Source organism: Dermochelys coriacea, chromosome 11, assembly GCF_009764565.3.
Source record: "Dermochelys coriacea isolate rDerCor1 chromosome 11, rDerCor1.pri.v4, whole genome shotgun sequence".
In the NCBI taxonomy this organism is placed as follows: Eukaryota; Metazoa; Chordata; order Testudines; family Dermochelyidae; genus Dermochelys; species Dermochelys coriacea.
The window spans coordinates 38,967,245-38,993,906 of NC_050078.2; the positions used below are offsets into that span (position 1 = coordinate 38,967,245).

General features: G+C 42.6%; 2 long non-coding RNA genes across 4 annotated transcripts; both read left to right on the top strand.

Moving 5' to 3' along the window:
- Positions 1 to 708: 708 nt before the first annotated feature.
- On the top strand, positions 709 to 15,902 carry LOC122458112. Its single transcript, XR_006277985.1, has 6 exons — positions 709 to 991; positions 7,931 to 8,014; positions 13,317 to 13,415; positions 14,785 to 14,883; positions 14,996 to 15,109; positions 15,775 to 15,902. It is a non-coding gene; the product is annotated as an uncharacterized LOC122458112 (long non-coding RNA).
- A 5,128-nt stretch (positions 15,903 to 21,030) lies between these two features.
- On the top strand, positions 21,031 to 26,644 carry LOC122458111. 3 transcript variants are annotated; one of them, XR_006277983.1, is made up of 5 exons: positions 21,031 to 21,394; positions 21,814 to 22,929; positions 23,304 to 23,429; positions 24,133 to 24,247; positions 26,581 to 26,644. It is a non-coding gene; the product is annotated as an uncharacterized LOC122458111 (long non-coding RNA). The 3 variants fall into 3 exon arrangements; XR_006277982.1 differs by having other exon boundaries at positions 21,031 to 22,929; XR_006277984.1 differs by lacking the exon at positions 24,133 to 24,247 and having other exon boundaries at positions 21,031 to 22,929.
- The last annotated feature ends 18 nt before the right edge of the window (positions 26,645 to 26,662 follow it).

Below are 26,662 nucleotides of genomic sequence, written 5' to 3' on the forward strand. Positions count from 1 at the left end.
GGCTTCAGAGTAGCAGCCGTGTTAGGCTGTATTCGCAGAAAGAAAAGGAGGACTTGTGGCACCTTAGAGACTAACACATTTATTAGAGCATAAGCTTTTTCCACCAAATGCATCCGATGAAGTGAGCTGTAGCTCACGAAAGCTTATGCTCAAATAAATTTGTTAGTCTCTAAGGTGCCACAAGTCCTCCTTTTCTTTTTGCGGAACACATGAAGGTCTTGTGCCTAATGTGCAAGTCCGGCTTTGGCAAGGGCCGAGTCCTGCCGCGTCCCTACCCACCAGTGTCGGGGGTGTTGCGCTCTGCACAGCTCAGCTCCGTGCGCTGCCGCCGCTGCAGGGCTGTTCCTGTCTGTGCTAGCTCAACGGGAACTAGCGCGAGTGCATGGACGCAACCTGGGCAATCCCTGGCCCAGCTCGTAGTGGAGACCCAGCCTTCAAGTGCGCTAGCATAGAATTAAAAAAAAAAAAAAAGCATCATTTAAGTCCTTGCTTGTCTAGGAGTTTCATTAAGAGGTTTAATTATGTGGGAGTTTGTCCAATAGAGTGTGTCTAACATCTAGCGCTGCCCAGGGCCGATATGCCCCCTCCACTTACACAGCATGGTGGGAAGCCAGCAGCCTGCCTGGCACATGGCTAGAGATAATGTGGAGGGGACCTGAGATTCCCCAGCATACTGCCCCTGAGCCCCCAGAATTCTCTTTGCACAGAATGCAATGTTGGCGCTCAACTGGATCTTGGTGCAGCTGCTGGGAGAGGAACAGAAGATTCCTGCTTCTTTAGGGCAGGGGCTAAAACCCTGTGGCAAACAACCATGTATATTGCTACTTCTCAGACCAGCGGTAGCTCCTGACACTATGGCTTGACTTCATGTGGAGGGAATCAAAATATACAATCATGTTGGGGATGCCAATTGCTGCTGTCTCAGTAGCTAGCCATGCCACTATCTGTGGAAGCCCTGGAATCTGCATGGAGGGATTTCTGCTCTGGTAAGGTAGGTACCCACCATGGTAGGGGCAAAGATTGCCCAGAGAGCCTTATCGTATGCTGAGCGTTCTGGCTTCCTCCCTGCTCCTGCTCTGCAGCAGCCATTCCTGCCCCATTGAGGAGGTTAGGCAATGTATTTATAGCACCAAACCTAGCTGTTTTTGCAGGTAGGGTAAGTTGTCTTCATCAGTGGTTTCGGTGAGGAAGGAGACCTGGGTCCATGTGTAAGGAAGGTCCAGAATGGGTTTTGGTACTAAAGCCATTGCTTTTTCCCCTCAATTTTTATTAAACTTAACCACAATGTTTATAGTCTTACATACATTGGTGTAATTAGTGACAAGACAAGTAATGTAAACAGGATTGCTCTTGCATGCACACATTCATACATGCCAAAACTCATAACCTCACCCTAGCCTTTAACAAAATGTATATTATCCATTTCTGTTTTTTCATTTTAACAAGGCGCCTCAAAGGCGAGCACGTGAAACCCTGAATGGTGTAAAGGGGGAGGGCACAGATATTTCTGGAAATGACAAATATGAAGCTTCCCTCTGGAACTTAAAATCTTAGATCACAGCTGTGTGAAAAATGCATTGTTAATTAGTTGCCCATTAGTCTTCATATTCTAGGGCTTATTCAAATTTAGGATAATTTGCTGCATGCAAATCAAATTATTTGACTTCCATTTATACTCTCCATTAACACCTGGAGCCTTAAGATTGATCCATGAGAAACTTGGCTGTAAGCACATGTATATTAAGGGCTAGAATTTGCCTGACAGTTGCACAGCTGAGCAGGTTGCCTCCCACTGTGTGCCTCCTTCCTGAGGCTCAGGGACCAAGTATTGTCTCTGCTTTGGAAGCACCAGGATTGCTCTCTAGGTGAAGCCACTGCAATGGGAGCAGGGCCATGGATCATAAAACATGGGCAGCATGTGTAGTCCCTGTACCTCCTGGAGCTGTGGGCAGATTGTGTCTCCTGCACTGCCCCCCTTGCTGACTGCTAATCACAGTCTAGCCCTAAAAGAAAAGCATATTGACACTGAGGCCGGTTTGAAGTGAGAGGTGTACAGATCAAATGCAAGGATATTTTCCCTTACCAGAGCTTCCATTTGGTTCACATTAACAAGGAGGAAGTTACATAAACAGCAAAATCCTCCCTGATTTTTAAGGGCTGCATTTACAATACACACTTGTATATTGATGGTATAGGCTGTGTGCAGCTCTCTACTACCATACATATAAAACGTTCATTGTATGGCCAGAGTTTGTCTTCATAAAGTCCACAATGAGAAGGATCAGGAATAAGTCAGTTATTACCTAATTATATGAAAACTTCTAAATGTTTGGAAGCAGGACTTTATAACAAAGACAATAACTTCATAAAGGCTGAATTTGAAAGTAAGAGTTAGCCGCCATACCTCCTTGGCTGCACCAGATCTCATAAGCCAGGCAGGGTCTGTACTTGGAGGAGAGTTGTGGAAAGTGATATTAATGATTCAGTAAACGACACCCTTCCTTCTGAGTGTGTGTGTGTGTGTGTGTATATATATACAGTCCTTGAGCCCCTTTGAAGTATTCCCATGGAGTGTCCAGCCCCTTTATCCAATGAACACTCACAATCATACCGTGTCTGCTGACCCCATGGGAACAGTGTACACTACAGCATGTGTGAGTCAGCTCAGGATCAGCTCCTTCTCCAATAGCACAGCACTGAGATGTATTTATAATGAAAACAAGTTGATTATCCAAGATTTAAGATTCAAGAGATAATGAATAAGAATAGTGCAAACAAAAGGATTATAGATAAAAGAAAATCATAGCATGATACCTAGAGACTAAACTTAATAATCTAACCTTCTATCTAAAGAAGTTTATCTCACCACAAATAAGGCAGGACCTACCACTGCAATGCAGTACATATGCAGCCTCCTTTGTATGGTAGATTTGCATGCTGGCTGTACATCATTTCTAACAGTTAGAAGTTGATAGGGAATAACTTAGATTTACTGCAGTTCCAGAAATACTAACATAGATTTTGATACCTCTACAAAATGGCCAGTTTGAACCGGGGTGGGAAATCAAACCACAAGTCTTCTCCAGTTATCTATCAGTTGAGAGAGAGAGAGAGAGAAATGCCATGCAGGTGATGTTCAGTGGTTCCAAAACTGCTGGTTAAGATAGTCTGATTACTGCTTGACCATGGGCTGTCTTGTCATAATTAGGCAAAGTTTTGTCATCTGCCTACATAAAAAATCAACCTGAAATTTAACAGCAAAATGCAATTCTTAATTAAATTTGAAAATAAATATTTAATCACCTCTGTCGTGTATTAATCTCGTCAGCAGCGCTCTTTCCAATCTGGGCTCTTTTTAAAGAGCGTCTTCCTTTTTAATTACACTTGTCCTCCTAAAGTGGCTTTGAAAGAGCTACTTCTTGCCAGCAACACAAAAGCTTATCATTTTACAGACATGTTTGTGAAATCTGGCAAAATAAATTTGCTCTCATCTGATCTTCATTTAATTTAAGGAGGTATCTTAGCAAGCTCTTGTGCAGCACTTTTCATCCAGAGATTCCCAACGTGCTTTACAATAGAGGGGGAAAATAGCATTATCATCATTTTACAAATGGGGAAACTGAGGCACACAGTGGTGATGTGACCAGCCCCAAGTTACCCAGCAAGCCAGTGCCAAAGCTGGGCATAGATCCCAAGCCTCTTAAATCCCACATTCACTGGGCCACTCTTCCCCTGCTTTCTCTTTCTCCCTTTTTTACTTGGACAGGTGGTACATTAAGTGCCAACCTCATAGAGAAACAATCCATCGGTAGGCACTTCTCAGCACCCAGGAAATGGATGGCAATTGCACGATTAAATGCAGTCTCTAAGTATTGAGCCTTTGCCTGAGGCTGTTCCCCAGGCCACTGGAATTCTAAGAGTAACTGCAGAACTGCGCCCATTGTCATCTTTCTGCCCATGCAATCAGTGTTTCTCTGGATTCCCATTATTATTACAGACTCTATTCACTATGCCAGTGAATATTCACTCTATTGACTAGCCTCCATCAGAGCGTAGGGGGCAGGGACATGGCGTCTCCGAAGAGGGTAAGATATTTGTCTTAATGGCAACGAAATTCAAAGTCACACAAAATGTGCATGATGTTCTCATGAACACAAATGCAGTCCAGATTCACTAAAATGATAATGCCTTGTCAATGTGTTGGAAAAACATCTCAGCTGCACCTGAACAACAGGTGACTGTATCTTGCACCTGGGGAAAGCCTATTGGGCCAAATTCTGCTCTCATACAGTGTATATCCATGTAGAGCAGGCAGAATTTAGCCCAATGTGTTTATGGGGACCAAGACCAGGCAAACGTCATGCTCCAAGGTTGGTTATGATCTCACTTCCATCAGTGCCAATCAGGAGTATGTCTATGGAAGTCAAAAAAGCTATAATCATGTAATATACCTGTGCAAGGAGCAGATCCATCTCCCAGTGTTCAACAGGACTGACTCCCATGGAAGCAGGACCAGGCCCTAAGTGAGGAGAGACTCAAGCCCTGCATGGGGGTTTGAATTGTCTCAGGTCCCTTTTATTTTATTCCAGGGGATACGGGTTTATCCTCTTGCAAATCCCACTGCCACAGAGCTCCAATAATAATATTTTACTTGCAAATCCTAGCTAGCAAAGACCTACTTGCCTGCCGTTGCAGAAGAGCAACAGATAAATTGAACAAGACCATTTTTGTCCTTGTGAAAATATTACCCTGATAATGCTGCCAGCATCAGTGTCATCTTGGATTATCTGCTCTGTAAATTCTGGCTGCTTGAGTCAGACCTTCAGTATGCAGGAACAGGATTTTTGGCATATTTCAGTAGTGGGTGGTGAGGGTTGTTCACAAATCTGGATTTATTTCCCTCATTTTTGTCAGGCTCCTTCCCTTTACTTCAGTCTCTCTTGTCTCTTTGTCAAGCTCCCTCTCTTCATATTCTGAGTTTCCTATTCTGTACCAAGAACCCCTGTTGATAAATTACATTTTGGTGAAAGCCAGCAGGGATGGCTGAGGGATGTAAACCAATTTTCTCATGTAAATTACATGAACGTTGAATACAAACTGGGCATAACTGATTTATGATGGTGCATTAGCAGAACACTTAGAAAGGGTGATGTCTGCTTCAATGTCATCCCATGCAGCCTGGATTACAAGAATTATGGACCAATATGGCTGAGGACTGGAGCCTAAAATTACAGATAATTGCTGCAATACTGCAGATGACTGTAATTAGGATTTCATATCAGAGGAGGTTTTTTGAAGATCTATTCTTTGGAAATTTAATTTTACCATCTTGCTTCCCAGGCTGACCAGTTGTCCCTATTTTATAGGGTCAGCCCTGATTTTTGGGTCTTTTTCTTATATAGGCTCCTATTACTCCCCACTCCCGATTTTTCACATTTGCTGTCTGATCACCCTGTGCTTTCCTGACTTTACAAACTGCTCAGCAAAGTCATCAGCAGGAAACAGTTTGCAACAGAATATCCATAATTAACTTAAAAAATACAGTGGACCAAATTCATCCCTGATGTACTCTTTAATGGTGCTACAGTAGGGTGGATTTAGACTATCAAGTTTGTCTTCTGTTAGGCTGCTGTTATGATCTTAAGTACAAGCTTCTTAATTATCCACTCACTTTTTACATACAAAAAAATTTTTCCCCCTAGTGCCTCCCGCTCGCTGCAACCAGTTGTTCTACAGCATGGAGGAGATGCTGGGAGGGAGAGGAAGTAGTGGGGATGGGGCGCACTTGCGGGAGTGAGCAGAATGGCCAGGAAAAGGTGGGGCAGGGGAAAGCCTTGTGGGAAGGAGTGAAGTGTGGCAGGGCACCCCCGCACAAAGGGAAAAGCCGGTGTCTGTGTCCTGGACTCTGCTCTGGCTTGTTGACTGGACTGGCTGGGCAAGGAGACCTGGACAATAGCCTAATTAACAGTACAAACCTGATTCATTCCCAAAGCACCATCCATCCTGTGCACTGAATGAGGAAGGGGTCCTGTGGAAAAATAGCATGTGATCATATAATTAAAGACTATATTATAGTGCAAATGCACAAGGGTGCCAAATTAAGGTTCCACGGACAATCTTAATACTGGCGTTTCCTAACTTCTGAGTGCTTGACTTGTCAACCTTCATGTTCTTTTAGTGTAGTTCTTTTGTATGAACTAAATATTTGAATTAAATGTTCCCAGAGTTAATTCAGACAGCTAATAAATCATAGACAAAGATATCAAGCTTCTTCTCTTCCATTACTTCTACTTCTCCCTCACCTGTATCTTTCCAGTTTCTAAAATATGGATCAGCTGCTTCCTAGATGTCTTAGCCAAAAGTTAACATATGTGGCATGATCCTCAGCTTCCCTCTGCCTTTTACAATCATTTCCACCTGTGTAAGGTGGATGTCAGATACTGCTAAATCAGACTGGTAACAATTTTTACCCACTCTACATTCAGTTGACCAGATTCTCACCTGATATGAATGAGAATAGCACCAATAAAGGAATGTCAGTTTCCACCAGTTGAAGTTCTGGTGTACTTTGCACTGGTGTAAATCACTACATAAGGGGAAAGACAATAATGAATTGGGCCCATGATCTGCTATACCCAGTCCAAAAAAATTCACAAAAGCAAGTCAGTAAAAGAACTGGTCCGGCATGTAGAGATGAATCTGAAAAACAGCCATGGTAAAAATGGGATAGCCAATAAAAGTTAGCATAGGCCCTTGCTCATTGCAGATCTCCCAATTGTAGATATATTAATTTTTAGATGAGGGGAAATCCACTTAACACTATTTGTATCTTCTTTAACTTCACCATCTAAATGTTTTGCCATTTTGTGTGTCTAGACCTGGTCCTGGACCATAGGCACCAACTTTGTGGGTACTCCAGCCCTGAAGCACCCATGGAATAAAAATTAGTGGGTGTGTAGCCCCACCAGCAGCCAGCTCCTCTTTTTCCCCCTAGTGCCTCCCGCTCGCTGCAACCAGTTGTTCTACGGCATGGAGGAGATGCTGGGAGGGAGAGGAAGTAGTGGGGATGGGGCGCACTCGCGGGAGTGAGCAGAATGGCCAGGAAAAGGTGGGGCAGGGGCAAAGCCTTGTGGGAAGGAGTGAAGTGTGGCAGGGCACCCCCGCACAAAGGGAAAAGCCGGTGTCTGTGTCCTGGACTCTGCTCTGGCTTGTTGACTGGACTGGCTGGGCAAGGAGACCTGGACAATAGCCTAATTAACAGTACAAACCTGATTCAATCCCAAAGCACCATCCATCCTGTGCACTGAATGAGGAAGGGGTCCTGTGGAAAAATAGCATGTGATCATATAATTAAAGACTATATTATAGTGCAAATGCACAAGGGTGCCAAATTAAGGTTCCACGGACAATCTTAATACTGGCGTTTCCTAACTTCTGAGTGCTTGACTTGTCAACCTTCATGTTCTTTTAGTGTAGTTCTTTTGTATGGAATTTATGTATAATGTTTGAATAGACCTAATTACAGTCTATTCATAATCACAAAATAATAATAATAAAAGTTTTGATGTCTGATATTATCTAGACAATATCCTGGTATCCCCTGGAGTTCAATCCTGTACAGGTAGTAAAAGCTGACCTGATTTGTGTCATTGCCATTATTCTCAGCTAGGTTAAGTACTCTATGTTAATTGAGTCATGATACATTGTACCATCATATGGTGTTACAGAGCTACTGTGATTTGCTGAATATGCCCGTGTGACTGAAAGATCTGCAAATGTGTATCTTTGCTACAAGATCGCTCCCTTTTTTATGTTGGAGCAATTTTCTTTGGTTGTAAGCACCAAATCTTTGACTCAAGCAGAGCTGTTTAAAGTGTACAGGTCAGGTAATGTTTGAATTGCATTATGATTTTTATTATTGTATTGACAGGGCTAACTTAGAAATTAGCTATGCCAAAGATCTGGAGAAGCTGGCTAACAAGCTTACCAAAGCTTTGGACAAGATGAAGCTAAAGTAAGTAACATCTACCAAATTCAAAAATGAGATGGAGTGTAAATAAAAAGAGTACAGCATAGGCTCTTCCTCTTCTTTAATCTTCACATTCATAAACAGTGGTATCTTTTTTTAGATGTATAAAACATCCAACAGTATGCAAAGGAATGAAAACCATCTGAGCACAACACACCAGTCACTCTTAATTGTACGGGGGTGTAATTACCAAAAATCTCAGTTCCAATAGCCAGGATGGCTAAAATAACAAGTTAAATTCTTTTCACATCTGACATCCAGCTGGTATATACAGACTCCTAGCACTTGGCTGTGTGATTAAGTGCACACAATACACTAATTCTTAATAGCCAATATGTTAGCTGACCAACATTCCTTAGACTCAAAGTATATTTCCAATATTCAAAAAGTCAATACAACACTTTTCCAAAAACTTCTTCCCAACTTCTAGACTGCAGTGGAGGACGGTATAGGAAAACTCCAAAAGGCACTGATCACCAGCTAAACAGCTAGCAGGAGCTCAACCCCATTTTGGGTTTGGCCCTAGATGTTTAATAAGAGAAGGGGATCTGGAGATGAAGATCCTATGTAATAATTAGGGTTGAGCTGGCATAAAAAATATTAAGCACAGGTCAACCAAATTCTTTGACCACTTCTAAAATCAAACTTGAATCCGCTCCTGTGTGTCTGTAGGCCTGGCCCCTAGTGGATGGAATCAGAACTGCTCTATGGTGTCATTAGTCATCCTGCGAAAGCTAATGAAGATTATTCTTTGACCAATGTCTCTATAGGTGCTCCACTTCAAGTTGCATGCACCTCTTGAGACCTTGACTGGAGATTTCTAGCTAGCAGTGCCTGTTTGCCACGAGGAGGCATAGGTGGACCAAACACCAAGGCTATATAAGGGTGTGCAGGCGAACTGGCCTGTTCCGAAGCCCCACTCCTTCTTCCGGGGATAGTGCTCAGAAATTACCTGAAGTGGACCACCCACATGGATGCTACCGGAAGAAGTAGGAAATGTAGTTCTTCAAGATGTGTCCCCCTATGGGTGCTCCACTGCCTGAACTCCTTCCTCTCTGCTTCATTTGTTCCTTAGAGGATGACTGAGTAAAGAAGGAACTGAGGGCAGTTCGCCCACATTCCCTATAGAGCCTCCGTGTCTGCCATGAGGAGGCTTGCATGGGCCGGATAGGCACTGCTAGCTAGAAATCTCCGATAAAGGACTCGAGGCCCTTGCACACCAGAAGTGGAGCACCCATGGGGAAACATCTCAAAGAACTACAATTACTGCACAGGGTGAGTAACATTTCCTTCTTCTTCAACTCAAGTACTATTCCTGCTCTCACTGTGAAGTTCCAAGTATCAATGGTGTGCAGCATAGTAACAACCAGGAAACTCTTAAGTCAGCCACAGATTTGTTACACAATGTTGTTCCACTATAGGTGCTTACAGTTCTGTCTGAGTTTAGCAAACATGATTGGTGATTAGTGTTGAGATTTGGGGCCAGATACTGAGCTAGCATAAATTAGTGTCATTCCAGGAAAGTCACCAACTGAGGATCTCACCCTTGATGTTTTATATTTAATTTTATAATAGCCATAGAAACAAAACCATTGTGTACCTTTGTTTTCTGTCTTTAGCTGCATTTGCAATTTATGGCTCTATGTTTCTGAGGGGGTGAAATTTGCACCAGTAAGTGTAAGCAGGTACATTTTTTAAACTTCAAAGCAATCTGTAAACTCTTAAACTAATGCACTATAAACAGTTCAAACTTCACTGCTTATTTTGGGGGTGTCCCCAGAATATTTACTACTAGACACACCATTTTTTCTGGCAAAGAATGTCCAATAATGCAAATACTAATGCAGTAGTTGTATGTGTTTTATGTTCTGTGCCCAGCAAACTTGGCAAAGCAATTCAGTTAGAAGCAATAAACTCAACTAATCATATTTGGATAAACATTGGAAAAAAGAAAAAAGCAGTAAGCCAAAGCATTTGTCTTTCTGTTCTTTTTATGCAGCATTTCAATATACTTTGTTTCCTGTGAATGAGGCTGGATCAAATCAGATATAACATACAGTATGTGTAAGCAACACTTACATCCTTCATGGCAAAGCAACTCCATTTAAGAGCAAGGAAATCAGAAACCTGCATACCCCTTCTCTCACCCATCCCCAGCAAAACATTATGTTGTGCATTCTGAGGGCCATATTCCCCAGCCTGGCCAAGGTTTCTTGGCCCCAGTATGGGGTGAGGGAGCAAAGGTGGATTTTAGGCCCTAGAGTTTGCCTTGTCATGTGCCAGCTGGGAATGACCCCCAAGAGCTTCTCTAATCACTAGGTATCAGCTGGATGCAGAGATGCCCCAACTGCACTACCCCTGGCTAAGAACAGGGGTGACAGAAGAACTGCTATGTTGGTTCTATGCCATTTGAGGATTCCTCAAGACAAAGGAATTCTCATGTGCCCTGATCCACTGTTTTTGGGACTGCTCTGCCATGCCACAGAGGTGCAAAGTGGTCAGAGCAGTCTGAAGAATCAGAGCCTGGTTCAGGGGCCTGATCCTGCACCCTTGCTCACATGAGTAACCTATGGCCCTCAGATACAACAGCAATGCGCTTAGGATGGATGGATGAATATAGACAACGTACAAGTTCCAAGGAAAAGACAATATGCATCATTGTAGAGTTGGGCAGCTGGATTTTGATCTCTCAGTGATGTAAATTAGGAGGACCTACACTGCCGTGAATGGAGTCACATTCATCTACTGCTGCTGCGAGATCAGAACTGGGCTGCTTATGCTTTTCCATATTTTATTTTCTCTCCGAAATTCTGAACAATTTTTCCATCTAGAAACTTTTAAAGGCTGGTCAGTCCTTGGTAAACACTGTGCAATTATTCAGTGGAATTTAAAGTGATCTGAAAGGTTTCCACCAGCAACTAATTTACATGGGTATTTTTTATTTGCTGTGGGTGGGCCAAATTCAACCCCTGGAAGTTGGCAGGACTGCGCAAGTCATGGTGAAATTTGATACTTAGAGCCACTGCCAGTATCCTCAAGCAGCTAACAATGGAGAAATGCCTTGTTCTTTAAATGTCATACTGTGTTTCTCTCCCACTAACTAGATAATGCAGTTGAAAAGTCAGCAAAACTGGTAGTGAACAACTGGAGCCAACAAATGAAGGCAAGTTCCCAAACTGTTCTCACATAAAGACATAATTTCAAATGAAAGCATTTGCTGCGCTACTCCCAAGATGTAGGCAGATACTTGTATTCTTAATATAAAATTTAGTATTCATCATCATAGACCACATGGGGAAGGAACAGATCTCCGGTATTTGTCATGGCAGAGCAACAACTCCACTGTAGTTGAGATTACCTTTCTGTGTAAAGATAGGCAGGTCTAAGTGCTCTAAAATCCACTCGCTTGCTCAGATTGCCTTAACATTTGGTGTATCTTGTGGGGTCTGAGGTATTCTCTTCCAGCTGAGAACATCTTATTGAGATGGGACACTTAACGCCTTTCTGAGTCTTCTGTGCTCTCTGTAGTTCATACAGTCTTAGAATGGAGTGCCAGCTCTGCTCTAGTTAAGGTTGGGAAGCCTGTCCTGTTTCAAGGATGGGTTCTGCTAAACACTCTAAAATCTGTATGCTTACACGGATTGTCTTGAAATTTGCTATTCCTCATGGAGTACAGGGTAGGGATAGTGATCCAAATGTGGAGTCATTTGATGCAAGGCAGTCTTGAGATACGGTCCTCAGGAAAAACCCCTAGCAACTTTGAAGATTCTAGCAACTTTGAAGTTTGAAGCCCACCTTGGGCAGAAATCTGAGAATGAACTGTAAAGTTTTGGGGAAAATCTGCCTCTGTCAATATATTTTATTTTGGAGAAATGTAAACTGCATACAGCAGAATATTCAGAAGGCACGGAAACTACTTTTGAAAAGAAAATACATTACACGTGAATGCTCACTGGGAGAGGAGGAGTAATGGGGGGCAGAGTAGATGGTAATAGCGGAAGAGGAGTTTGGGTCTGCAGTGAGGGATGGGGGTATTATGGGAATGGGTCATGGGGAAGAAAGACGTGTTGGAAGGCTCAGGGAAGGGGGAGGGGTAGAGATTAGGGGGAGTGGGAGGGGAGAAGACAGGAAGGGTTGGAGAATGAGGGGTAGCAGAGGACACTTGGGGGCTTAGGGACCGGGGAAGGCTGTCGATCCTAAATTCTATCCTTCCATGTGTGTGCTGGGATCTGGAGGAGCCCTACCCCTCTGTAGGAATCTGAAGCCCACTCCTTGCCCACTGTATGTTCTGGGATCCTGGGGTCCTCTGCTCCTTTTGGAGTGTCTGAATCTCTCTCCCTACTCCTCTGAGGGAGCTGGGATCCAGAGTTGGGGGGAATGAAGGTAACACTAATTTAACAGAAAATGAATATTTCAGACACACATTCCCCTTGTGTGGAGTGGACATCCCAGTTCGGAGGTGGGGCAGACTCTGGTGGCTTGTCTACACTGGCACTTTACAGCACTGCAACTTTCTTGCTCAGGGGTGTGAAAAAACACCCCCTTGAGCACTGCAAGTTTCAGCACTGTAACGTGCCAGTATAGACAGTGCACCATCGCTGGAAGCTATGCCCCTTGTGGAAACGGTTTTTTAGAGCTCTCTCCTAGCGCTGTGCACCAACTGCACAAGACACATTAAAGGCAGAATGAGAGTATACATGTAATGGCCATTGCAGGGCATCGTTCAAAGCAGAGCGGGCTACAGAGTGCAGGCTAGTGCAACTCTGAGGCTACAGAAGTGGTGGATGTGGCTCTGTTCCCATTCTTCAGCCTACCAATTGCTCTCCCACCACTCTCATTTCCCAGTGCAGTTCCTCTGTGCCAAGCTCTGTACTAGTATTTGACTCAGGTGACATGATTTTCACTTATTGCATTGCCAAAAGTGGCTAGTAAGCAAAGACACATGGGGTTCAAACAAGCATTGTGCGGATTTGTCTCCAAGGAAAATGATATTTATTATTTGCATTGCTTTTTAGTGTTTTTGTAAGGGTTGCAACCTTCTCCAAAATACCAAAGATATGAGAGAACATATAGGATTTCTGGTCACGACAGACAATAAAGTGGTATCAGTTACAATTTCTTAATCAGTGCAGGAAGATTTGTGGCGAGGGCAGGAATTGAAAGCATAATTCATGTGAGATGATATAGAAACGTCAAGCAAGCTCTGCAGCCATTCTGCTTGGAAATTTTAGGACTGTCTGTTGGCACTCTACACCTGACCTTTTTTTATTGGTGTATTTGGCTGTAGGCCAAGAAGAAATTAATGCGGTTTACCAAGGAACATGAAGTACTCTTCCATTATGTAGAAAACACCAAGCAATTTGCTACAGGGAAGAAGAAGCAGAAGGTAACTCCTCTGTAGAGCCAACTGTGTACATAAATCTGTGCAATGGATGTACTTAGAGCATCCCTGGCTACATTAGAAAAGAAAATCAGACACTACTTTTGCTTCATTTGTACCTCTGTCAACTCAAAGAGGGTTCAATGTGCAATCTATTTGTTTTATAAAGTACCCATTTTTAAAGCATACTATAAGCTATGCAACTCAAAATTAAATAATTAATTAAAATAAAAATATGCTTCACAAAAGACTCAGGTCCATACCCTCAATTGGGATGAGAATAATTTGGCAGCAAAGCTGCTCTAAAACAGGCCTAGTGGCCAGTGTTGACAAACTGTCAGACTAATAGAAATTCCAATGGGAACAGGTGTCTGGAACCCAGAGGTTATAACTTTGTGCTGGTGCATGGCAGCCACAAACTGTAACTGGCTAGAAACAAAAATTAAACTGACTAGTCTATTTCTGTTGTCCAAAGAGAGACAATGTGGTCTGGTGGATAGGTACATAGACTGATGTTCAGTGTTAACATGGGGCAGGCATAAGACTGCAGAGGAATATGGATCATGCAGTCTCATAACGAGCAAGCAGCTTCTGGCTTATGATTAGTTTTGGCAAAGCTATGCTGACAGTAGTACCAAATATGGTGATGTTAGTATATTGGGATGCTGGTGAACTTTAATGGGAGTTGCATGTGTACAGAAAGGAGATGGTCCTTGGTGGCTCAAAACTAAAAGCTTACAAAATACTGTTTTCATAGCTTGAGGGATCTCTTGGTGGTCTAAGATCTGGCGTTCAAACTTCTAGGGTCAAATTAGACCTGGCTGTAAGGAGACACAAATACACTGAAGTCAATGGCATTGTGTCCACTTACATCGTGAGTTAACTTTTGCCCTTAGGCTCCTTGGATTTAGAGATTTAAATTCCGTACAGTCTATTCATCTCTTCTCCTTTCTGAGGAAGATAAATCAGACCTGGGTGTATATGCACGTGAGTGAGATCAGCCTATCAAATCTGAGGTGCTGTATATGGACATTAAATACCCCCATGGCATTTTTCAAAGGAGTAAAGGGTTTGCCCTAAGGCCACAACTTTCCCCATTGCTTTTTTGCACAATGCTGCCAGTGTTTTTTTGTCCTCCAGCCGGGAAATGACTGCATTATCAGTGGGGCTCTGTGTAAAAGTGGAAGGCACTTTGGAATAAAAGGAGCTATATAGATTTAAGGTGCAGGGGAAGAATGGCTCCTGATGCCCTGAAGCAGCTGTACCAACGATCTGATCTGTTCTATCAACAGAACATTTAATCTTTGGTTGGTTTTCCCTAAGGTGTGGTCACTGATTTGTTTGCTGCCTCTGATTGCTGGCATCCTTTTTTCAGAGTATTCTAGACCTGGAGAAAGAAAGATTGCAGCTTCTGTGCAATATCCTAAATACTTATAACCAGCACCTTTCCCATTTTGGATAAAACTTGATCGCAGTAAGTAGTTCCTAAGATTTTTAGTTTCCTATATAAATTCCCTGACATTGTTGCAATTCCTGATTCTGAACTGGTGTCCCATCCTCTGCCATTATTCTCATGTCACACACAGATTCATAGTGCCATAAGCCAGGTGGATGCTGAAAAGGACATTCAGACTTTACTGGAAGAAAGGTCAGTGTCCTCTCCTGAAACCAAATCTGAGTTCTTATTAATGGATTATTCTGTAAGTACAAAACAAAGAAGGCAGCTTTGCTTGTGATCTATTGTTCTGTTACTACCATCTGTTCTTTCTTTCATTCCAGTACCCTGAATGCTAACATAAAGAAAACTAGATTGAAAATGAGAAGTAAAAGTGCAAGTGTAAACCCCAAAAGCTGAGCACTTTATTAACAATTCCGTTCATAGGCTGGACCCTTTAATGCCAGATAAAAGGTAGCAAGTGATTTTTTCAAAATTGTTTCATAAAGGGTTAATCTAATTAACATAGCTGCAGTTACTTGCAGGCATGAATTAGGAGAATGAAGGTCCCTGGGGACTTATATTTAGGGGCCACAAATAAGGATGAGGAATGAAGTTTTCACAGGATAATATATTGTGCTCCTGTGCCTGTTTAACTCAATGTGATATCGCAGCACCCACTGATGGCAACACCCACTGATGCTGCAATAGTATCATTCTCAGTTCAGTTCAGTAGGATTTAATTGACATGACAAGCTATGCAAATTCTGCCAAAGTTTGAAAGAGAGACAAACCCCCTAGGTGTCTGTCAAAGGTGGTACAGTCCACCCTGGGCCTGGCTTCACACTCTGGGGTCTTACCCTATGTCTCTTTGTCACTAGTGCTCATTTCTGATCTGTGATGCTGTCTCTGCCATCTCCTTTCTCCCAGGCCAGGCAGTTTTCCCTCATTTATTTTTTGATGAGAAGTCGTTTTCAATTGCGGATCCTCCGTAAGGCTGCTGCGTCATGACACTGACACCCAGGCATCATGCAGCGATGCTGCAGTTCAGCAGTATGGCACAATGAAATGTTTGCTGCTGCTGTTTTTTACTGGTATTACAGCAGTGCCAAGCCAAATTGGGGCTCCATTGTGCCATGCTCTCCACAGACATATACTAGGGCTGCCTCTGCCCTCAAGGGAAGACTTGACAAAGAATTTAATACTACATGAATTTAATATAATGGGAGGCCAAATCCCCTGGTTAACTTATTCCTAGCTATATGTGTGCAGACTGAGGAGAATTATTCAGACATCATAATGACACTATTATTGTCACTTATCACATATTCCCTTGAACTTCATCTAGAATAGATGAATTCTGGCAATGCAAGCAAAGCAGTTTGCTCTAGCACTTTGCCAGGTAAAGAGTTTGCTACATACGCTGGAAAGTCTGTCATGAGAACATTCCTTTATGCTGGGATTGCTACTATGCATATGCAATCGAAACAGAGGGGGAGCAGATCTCAAAATAATAGCCTGCATAATGGCATGTTGAAATGCTTGTTTATATATTAAATCCCTGAGCTTCTCTACTCCTGGTGCTGGAAAATGTTTGCCAATAAATCCCAAAGGAATTCTGGACATTCCATACCTAATGGGTAGAACAAGAGGAGTCCTCCAATACTGAGGATCCTGGCCCATGTTAAGGCTGAGAAGATGCCTTAAGTGGGCAGCTGAAATCTGCTGTCTGTTGTGCCCTACCCATTGCCTCTTGAGGATATTTTGCAATACTTGCTCTAATAATTATCTATGCTACAGGTTAATAGTGAGGCCAAATTAATATCTGTAAAGTGTTTCTAGATCGCTAATGAAAAACTCTCTATATAAATGCAAAATATTATTACTGTTGTGTTTGGCTACACTGAATTCATATTGTTTGAATTAGACAGTCATATAATCATGCCTCTTTCCTTCAAATTATCTTAAAATGTGAACTTGGAAAGGGGTATTAAGGAACAGCCCATAGTATGAAAGTCACTCTTATAATGTATTTGTATTTGGGACCCCCTTTAGAACTGGGGTGAGCACTTGAAGCTCCCATTACATTTGCCTTTGATGCTGGGAGTGCTCACCTCCACTCAGGATCAGGCCCTGAACTTGCAAGTTCTTCTTCAAGTAGATGCAGCCACGTATTCCATGTATGTGTGAGTGTGCCCAACACACTAGAGCCGGAGAACTTTGCCTAGCCATACCTACTGGGACAGTGTTCGCATCTTGTGGCCTTAGCCGTACCCCTGGCCATATAAGGGTGGCACAATCCCAACCCCCGTCAGCTTCTTCTCACTGTCCATGGCTGGAGTCGGAGCCCTGTATGGTGTTCTTTCACTTCATGCATTCTGTCTTAGTTACTAGATACTTGTTTTTTTATATATAGTTGTAATTGTGTCTTAGGATTCCTGGGCCACTTTGCACTCCTTGAGAGTTTATACTTAAATGATACAAAGACACCACTATAACTGTCAGCAGTAGCAACAGCAATACCATTTGCAGCACTTTTCCAGCCAGTTCTCCTTTCCTGTGAGGCAACCAGATTACCCAAGGAAGGATCATAGGATCTCTGCCTCTGGATTCAGCCAGCCGACCCGCCCTCGCCCAGCATCCGGCAGGAGCCCATTTTAACTTCTGTGTCCAGAGCAGTGATCCAGTTGTGACCGCTCCAGCTCTGTCCCGCCTATTCGGGGACAGGCTAGCTCATTTTTAGTGGTTGGGACTCGATTACCATGGACAACAGGATCTGAAACACCATTAGATCAGGTTATACTATACAGCTTCTCTCCATCCTTTCTTCCCACTCTCCTACCCTATCCCTCTTCAGGGACCCCTCTCATGAGACATTGCTCCTCAAGCATGTTCAGTCCGTACTAGCTTTGGGAGCTGTAGAGGAGGTTCTCCTGCTGCATGAGAGTCAGGGATTCTGCTTCTGGTATTTTCTGGTTTCCAATCCCAAAGGGGGCGTGAAACCTATTCTTAGCCTTTGCAACCTCAACAAATACATCAGATACACAAGATTCTGGATGGTCACTCTAGCAACTATCCTCCCTGCGTTAAATCCCAAGGGCTGGTTTGCTGCCCTGGAGCTTCAGGACACTTATTTTCATGTAGCAATTCTCCCAAACCACAGGGGGTTTCTTCAGTTTGTTGTGGCGGACCAGCACTATCAGTACACCATGCTCCCCTTTGGTCTCTCTTCGGCTCCTCGAGTTTTTTACCAAATTCATGTTTGTGGTAGCAGCGTACCTCAGAAAGAAGAGACTTCATATCTTCTCATATCTGGATGGTGAGTTACTGAGAGGCAAGTCCAGAGAAGAAGTCCTCTCTCATGTTCATGCTCATATTGTCTCTCATGCTACGCTTACTCAATCATCTGGGTTTCATCCTGAACAGCGGGAAGTCGACTTTGGTCCCAACTCAAAGAATTGAGTTCATTGAAGCCTTGACAGATTCTGTGATTTTGACAGCATTTCTGCCGACTGACTGATTCACCACCTTTGTCTGGAGCTGCAGTCTCAGCCCTTAACCATAGCCCAAGTATGTTTGAAGTTGTTAGGTCATGAATCTGCCTGCACACAAGTAGTCCAATTTGCCAAGCTGTGCCTACAGCCTCTTCAGATGTGGCTGAACTCAGTCTAGTGTCTGAATCGCCATCCCTTGGACAGTCTGGTCCGACGTCCCTTGCTGATCTTGGACTCTTTATGGCAGTGGATAGTGCAGGTCTGACATCAAGCATCCTACAGTCCATTTTTTAACTAAGAGGTATCCCAACGATTGACCTATTTGCCACCAGAGACAACAAGAAATGCTGGCTGTTTTTGCTCTCATAGGGAACCTTAATCCAGGGCTCCCTGACTGACGCTTTTCACTTAAGCTGGGAATTGACACTTCTCTTTGGGTTTCCTCCTTTTCCAATCATCCCGCAGGTCATTCTCAAGCTGAAATTGGACCAGGCCAAACTCATTCTCATTACCCAGCCTGGCTGAGACAAAGCTGGTTCTCTGACCTCCTTGTGTTATCAATCTGACCTCCCACATCCCTTCCTCTTCATCCTGACCTCCTGACTCAGCCTTATGGTCAAGTTTTCCATCCAACACTCAGCTCCCTGCATCTCAGTGTGGATGCTACATGGTTAAATGAAGAGGAGAAACAAAGTTTGGAGGAAGTTCGACAAGTCCTGCTCAGTAATAGGAAACCCTCCCCTAGCGTGACCTATTTGGCAAAGTGGAAGTGGTTCACAGTATGGTCATTGGCCCAGGGAGTTCAGCCTAGGCCTGCTTGTATCCATGACATCTTGGAGAATCTGTTACAGCATCAGTCTTCTGATCTCACACTAAGTTCATTGAGAGTGCACCTGGTGGCAATTTTGGCATTTTGTCCACTCAACCAGGGGAAGCTGGTGTTCTTGAATGTCATGGTAGCAATATTCTTGTCTCTACCCACCAGTGAAAGAACTGGTTCCTTTGTGGGACTTTGTCCTAGTAGCTCTTACTGAGCTTCTGTTCGAACCTCTGGTAACTTCCTCTCTCCCTTCTGTGTCAGAAAACTGCCTTCCTCGTGGCAATAACATCTGCAAGGAGAGCATGTGAATTGCAGGCCATGATGCCAGAGCCTCCTGACACACAGTTTTCCAAAGGCAAAGTGTCCCTGCAGCCATGCCATAAGTTTTTGCCTAAAGTGGTTTCTCAGTTTCACTTGAACCAAGTGTTTTATATCTATTGGTGTGTTTTTTTTCTAAGCCACATTCAATCCTGGAGGAGCAGCATCTTCACATGTTGGATTTCAGGCAGTGTCTAGCTTTCTACCTGGATATGACAAAAACCTTTCATTTTTCTCTGTTTGTGTTCAATGCAGACTGAATGAAGGGTCAAGCAATCTCTTACCATATGATCTCCAGATGGATAACTTTACTACATCATGACAGCATATGAAGTAGCTCAGTCTACCAGTGCCCAGGAGACATCAATTGCATTCCTAAGTGACATTCCCACTTGCACCTCTGTACAGATGTTTGCAAACAACTATGCCATTGCTATTGCATCCCGCTCAGGTGCACACTTTGGAAGAGCAGCCCTTCAGTCCTTGTTTAAACAGACTCCTCCTGCGGGTACCACTTGTGAGTCACCTACATGAATACATGGCTGCATCTACTCAAAGAAGAAAATGCAGTTCTGTATTGTAACTGAAGGGCTAAAATCCATATGGTGTTTATGTTACAACCTGATATATAGACTGTGGCAGCTCTTTTTACAAGCCCAAAATCCAGAGTTTGGTCAAGAAGACAGAGACCTAGCAAATAGCGAACAATATTAGCTAAGAAGCAGAACAAACAAAGGACAACCTTGTTTTTGCTAAGATAAGCTTGGTCAGCAAGAAGCCAGGTGGAAATTATAATTGGGGGCTTTATCTCAAAGTTGAGAACAGACCGTGGGAATGTAAGGGGCCCTGTTTCTTCTGTAGAAGAGGTGCCTTCCTACACACCAGCCTTGAGTTTATGGAAGAGGTTCAAACCTATCAGTATGAGATAGGATATCCTCCCTTTCACAGATGTGCACCTCTCCTCCAAGCCATTGTCAGTTCCCGCCTTAGAAACACAAATGAATAATTAAAAGACAATCTTTATTGCTATATACTTTTCATTTGTCCTTTTGCTTTAACTCCTAGATGTGTACCTGTTGGACAATCAAGGGAGCTACTTCATTATCTGTGGATCCCAAATCAGAATTCAACATATATATATTATACTAACACACTCTATATATTGTTTCATGGAAAACACCTGTGTACTAATTAAGTGTCATGTATTAACCTGAAAGCATGGGCAGAGACATGGTGTAACCTTTTGACCATTGGCTTCTGTGCTTATCTTGTCTTGCTGCTAGACCTATCCAGGGGTTTGGAACTGCCTACCCCATCATTTCCCTCCACCCATGGAAAATCCATTGTAATCAATTGTTTGGCAGTGTCTCTGAGCCTAATAAGCGAGGTGACACTCCGTCAGTGCTGTACGTAATAAACCCACGTGCTTGATTCTACACAATATCCATATTTGTTCCTTCAGTAACTGTTGTTCTTCGAGATATAATGCAGATGTATATTCCACAACACACGCTCTGCCCCCTCTGCATCAGTGTCTCTGCTTCTGACATTTGGTGTGAAGGAATTGACCAGGGTCGGGGCAGTGCCACCCTGATATGGCCAGGGGAGGAGCTAAGGCCACAAGATGAGAACACCACCCCTCTGGGTACTGCTAGGCAAAGTTCTCCAGCTCCAGTGAACTGGGCGCGTGTGCACCTACATGGAATACATGTCTGCATCACATCTCAAAGAACAACTGTTACAGTAAGTAACCGCGTTTTAGTTCTCCTAGATGGACTTCTGAACCTGTGCTGACCCCACCAACTTGAAAGATTGAGGCCTCAGTTAGCCCTTTTTGGATATTCTTGAAAATGTTCTGCTGTGCTTCCTTGCTATAAAACTTGGTTTTCACACACAAGATATTTCAGGGGAAATTCTGGTAAGTGATCGTCAGGAAATAAAATCAGGCATCCAGAACTGACTGATCACTGTAGAGACTCTATCAGACATAGTTCCAAGGCAAACTCATTGCCATCAACAGTTTGCTAGTTCAGATTAGTTATCTTGTTATATCATAAACCTGCAAGTTTGTACACACAGCATTTCAGTTAACTCTGGCATCTTTCTTGTACCTAATTTACTGGGCCAACCCCCTCAGCAAACTAAAGCTTCTTTGGGTGGCAATCTCCTAACATCAAGTATTACTGAGACCTCCTTCTTTGTTCTGAACTTCCGCTTGTTTCTCTTCATAAAATTCAATCCCAGCATCTCCAGTGAAGGTTTGAATAGGGGTCTTATGTCTACAATGAGGTGTTTCCTGTGTCATCTGAGCTGCACATCCGAATGTTTTCTGTAAAGGAGGAAGATTTTACAAATGGAATGGATAAAGCAAGACAAAAAGTTTCAATCAAAGCAAAAGTGCTGCGGTTGCAGAAGGATCTCAGCAAGGCAGCAGAGAAAAAGAAGGTTCTTGTCTGTTGCTATTGCACTGAATGTCTTAATGGGTTGTATTAAATTATGGGCCCCGTCACAGTGCCTCATGTAAGGGGAATTGCAAGTGGTAAATGAGAATCCTCTATGCACACCTGGGGAGTAACACAGAGAGAGTGTCATTTTTTAATTCCAAAAGGTAGATAGTGAGCAAGTGAAAGTGAACAAAAACACAGGACAACAACAGACGGTCACTGCAATCTTAACTTTGGAGCCACTAGTTTATATTAGGTACCAAAAAAAATCCCTTTAAAAGTTTCATGCCGTTATTGCGCCCCCCCCCGATCTTGGGGCTGTCTGGGGTTGAATTGGTTCCAGCACAAATTAAAGTAACCACAGGTCTGCTCTAAAGTTGCAGCCAGCTGCCATGGCCCCAAATGCCCTTTTGGGCAGCCAGGGATCACTGGAGCACACCAGTATTCCAGCCATCTCCCCTTTCCATTGGGAACATTCTACACATTGAATGCTGCCTGGACACCCTGACCAAACTTACCAAGCTCAGCCCAGGCTGGTCCTATCAACAGCCCCAGTTCTGGGAACAATAGCACGTAGCTACATTTGAGACCATTTACAAAAGGACAACAAAAATAGCAAATGGCTAGACAGACTGACTTGAAAGAAAAGATCAAAAGTTAAAGTGTATAAAGCATGGCTAAAGGATTATTGGGGTTGGTAGAGAATAAGTCTACGAGTATCAGAAAAATTTACATATGAAGGAGGGAGAAAATATTGAGAGTGGAACACAATGGCATATAAATGGGAGTAATAGGATGAGATTAAGGAATGGGAAATTTTAGGGTGAATATGACAGTAACAGGGTAAAGTATTAGCCAATGTGGATTAGATGACCCAAGAAGTCCTTCACATGCCTGTCAGTTTCTTTGATACTTTTCAGGTCTGGAGCAGATGCTTAAAACATACACAGAGACCCCACAATTTTCAGATGTAAAGAACCAGAAAGACATGGCTGTGCTCCTGGAATAGGTACATTCTTATTTTAAACGTAGCATTTTTAATGACTGCAGCACTTCATTTTGAAAACCTGGCTATGTCTAGGTTTGACTCAGTGCTAATTTAGACTCCAGTTTTAGTTATAAATTCTTGACTGAACCAATTGGAGTCCAAGAATTAGAGATCTGAATATCCAGAATTAAAGCCAATGTTTCACAGATGAATGAAATAGGAGATAAAGGAAGAGGAAAGACACTTTTTAATGGCTCTGAGTAAGAGTAGACATGTACAACCAATTGAGAGGGTAATTTTATCTCTTAGAAAAAAACTGCCTTTGATATTTTCATCAAGATACCTTGTAATATGAGGTCACTTCATTAATATTTACTGTAACCACTTGCCTGTAGACAAGTCTAAAAACAAGCCTTTTGCAAGCAAACATCTGCAAACTATCCACAATACTTGCAGAACTAGAGCAGAAGCAGAAGCCCACACATCCCTGGAGCGACTGTGTCTCCAACTGGAAAGAGAAGGTAAAGCAGTTAATGTAATCAGTGTCATAACCACTTTTCTTCTACTTTGCATAGGATGTACTTTAACCTTTCTACAAGCGATTACTTGTTCTATGCTTGGTGCAGTAGAAGTTGATGTACTATCTGTTATCATTGTCAGTAATACTATTCCATTTTCCTTTCTATATCACTGACTTGATGTAGCTCAGATTATTAACAACAATGCTCTGGGCGTGCCCTTGCCAGTAGAGCTAGCCAAAGTGTTCTGATTTTATCTGAGCCAGCTAAAATGTTTATTAGTAATACTGCAGCACCAAGGCTTCAGTCCCACAGTCTGTCCCAGGCAATGCAGACAGACCATACGTCTGGGGTGAACTCTCACTGAAGGCAAACGGGCTCTGTACAGGCACAGAAGTCCACCACCACAGATCAAATGTCAGGGGAAGGCCTAATGGTGGTCTTCCTGTGGTCTTCTGTGTTAGAAATATTAGAAGCTTTTAGCTAAATGTTAGAACTCAGACTGTAGTACAGTGGCAGAAACCACAGAACGCTATGGGGTTGCAAATAACTCAGTCTATTCCTAAAATGTTTCCTGTGCTTTATGAAAATCTCTAAAGAATCTAAGAAAACCTCTCAAGATGGGCACAAAAGGCTGTAGGTGATAAATAATAAGAAAGTGGTCTCATTATTTCCTTAATATTTATTTTTTAAATATCACCAACAGGACTGTGTACATAGTTCTGTCCTCATCTCTTGCTGTGTTAAAATGAAACTATTTGAGCGCACCTTTAGCAGAGGGGCTGCCAGTGGGCCGGTGAATAACTTAAGATTTCTGCCAGGTAACTCCACATTTGATTCTTGGGTCAGCACATAGGATTCTAGTACTCCACTGTCAAATGGGATTAAATCATCACCATTCTGACTTGATATTACTTTACATTCACTTTACACATGCGTAAGTGACGAGAAAAGCATAAGGCAGTAAAAGGTCTTCTACTCTTGGACACAAATGAAGCACAGGATATGCATTCAGAACTGGTACTTTCAGCTGAAGCACTGTGGCGAATGGCATATCACAAAAGACGGTGTCTACATCACTGGGCTCCTCCAATACTCCATTTTTGTGTACTCAGGTGGCATTGTTAGCTAAGTTAACATTCATTTTAAATGGCCACAGTGGCTTAAAATTTTTAAAAACAATTACATTTCCTTATGTATATTACTGATAACAGTTTAGGACCTGATGCTACCAACACGTACCATTGTGCATAACTAAAGGAGTAGTTCTATTGAATGGATCACCACTCCCACAGCAAAACATAGAGGAAAACTCTGCAGGGAATCCTTGCAGAATTCCTACCCACGTCATTCTATTGGGATGGATGGGATTTGTCCACTCTGGAGTAGGCAGTGGGCCCAGTCCAGAAACCTCACAATCATAGGGGTTCCTTGCAGAGGCCATATGTTTCCATTGCAGTTGTACCCTTTGCAGGAGTTTGGGGGATGGAAAGAGAGGACAAGTATAATGCTGTGGAAGACATTGAGCTCCCCTTCTGTAGGAGAGAGACAGATTAATGTCAGGACATGATCCCTTTTCCACATGTGCTAAGAACGTCAGTGTTTGCAGGATGAGGGCCTTAGCTTTTAAAAACAAAGATTTTGCAAATGTAATTTAACTTTTCAGCATTTATGCTGTTGTTTTAAATTTCACATGTTGCTTAACATGGACAGTGAAAATACACAAAAAGAAAAGGAGTACTTGTGGCACCTTAGAGACTAACAAATTTATTAGAGCATAAGCTTTCGTGAGCCTACAGCTCACTTCATCGGATGCATTTGCATCTGATGAAGTGAGCTGTAGCTCACGAAAGCTTATGCTCTAATAAATTTGTTAGTCTCTAAGGTGCCACAAGTACTCCTTTTCTTTTTGCGAATACAGACTAACACGGCTGCTACTCTGAAACCAGTGAAAATACAGCTTCACTGTCTGGTTCTCATACACTGTCATAATGCTGCAATAGTTAATTTAAAAAATTACCAATGTGTATGTGTAAATTGACATAAGTCAATTCACCATGCTTAAGTCAGTGAACATTTCCACTGATTTAGTTTTGTAAAACACTTTTTAAAGAGACCTGATTTTAGGGCCTAAGCCTGCCAACACGGTGTCTTTTAATGATCTGAGTTAAGACAATTGGTATGTGCCAAAAGGAATCACTGCCGAATTAGGTTTTCTGGGAACTGTATTACAGATAAATTATGCTAAAGATAATATGTGTGTGGATTTAACAATGGGCAACTTGTAGTCCTTTATTATAGTAATGCAAAATTCCTAGCCACAGACATATCAGTATAGGGATAGCCTTTGGTCATGCTAGTGTCCTACAATAATCCAAAAAAGTTTGCCATGGCGGTTAACGGATCAGAAATTCCAGTCTTCTGCCAGAAGAGTCTTCTAGAAGTCAGAGGGCATTATGGGGAAAGTGGAGGGATGGAGGAACCCTCTGTTCACCTTGTTTGAGGGTTCAATTCTGTGGGGTCCCACAATAGTTTGAACCTAATCCAACTTCCATCAACATTGATTAGGAGTCTGATCAGATCCTCATTTGGGTTTCACTTTACCTGGACACTCCACAACCTAATCTTCTAGCTTTAACTGAGATAACTGAAATAGTTCTCAGAATGTTCTCTCTATTATAACCATGTTCCAAAAATTAGGTTTGTGCCTTTTCACTATCAAAACACATATATAGTTGCCATATGCATACATTTAATGACATGGTAGTTATTAAGAGCTAGATTTTTAAGAGGTATTGAGATGCCTAATAATGCAGACAGGCCCCCAGTTGGATATTCAGAAGTGCCTAGAGTCCTATAACAAATTGAAATCAATAGGAAAATCCCACTAGGTGCCTATCTGCATGTTTAAGTACCTAAATACCTTTGGGCGTAGGCCTATAAAATAGAACTTTAAGAAACTATTTATTATTACACAAGACATGTTTATTTCATCCTGCTTTACTTGTGCTGTTAGTGATTGGAATACAATGATTTTTACACAACCAAGGGACAGCAATCCAGCAAATGGGATCTACAAGCTAAAAGGGATGATGAGCTAAGTTTGCAAAAAGGTAATTAACATCTTCCTGTTTTTTTCCAAATGCTGTTTCAGCTGAAATGCTAGTTTGAGGACTGAGACTGAGTGCAATGGAGAATAGGGTCATGTTATAATGCTGTAGTAAGCATGGTTTGTC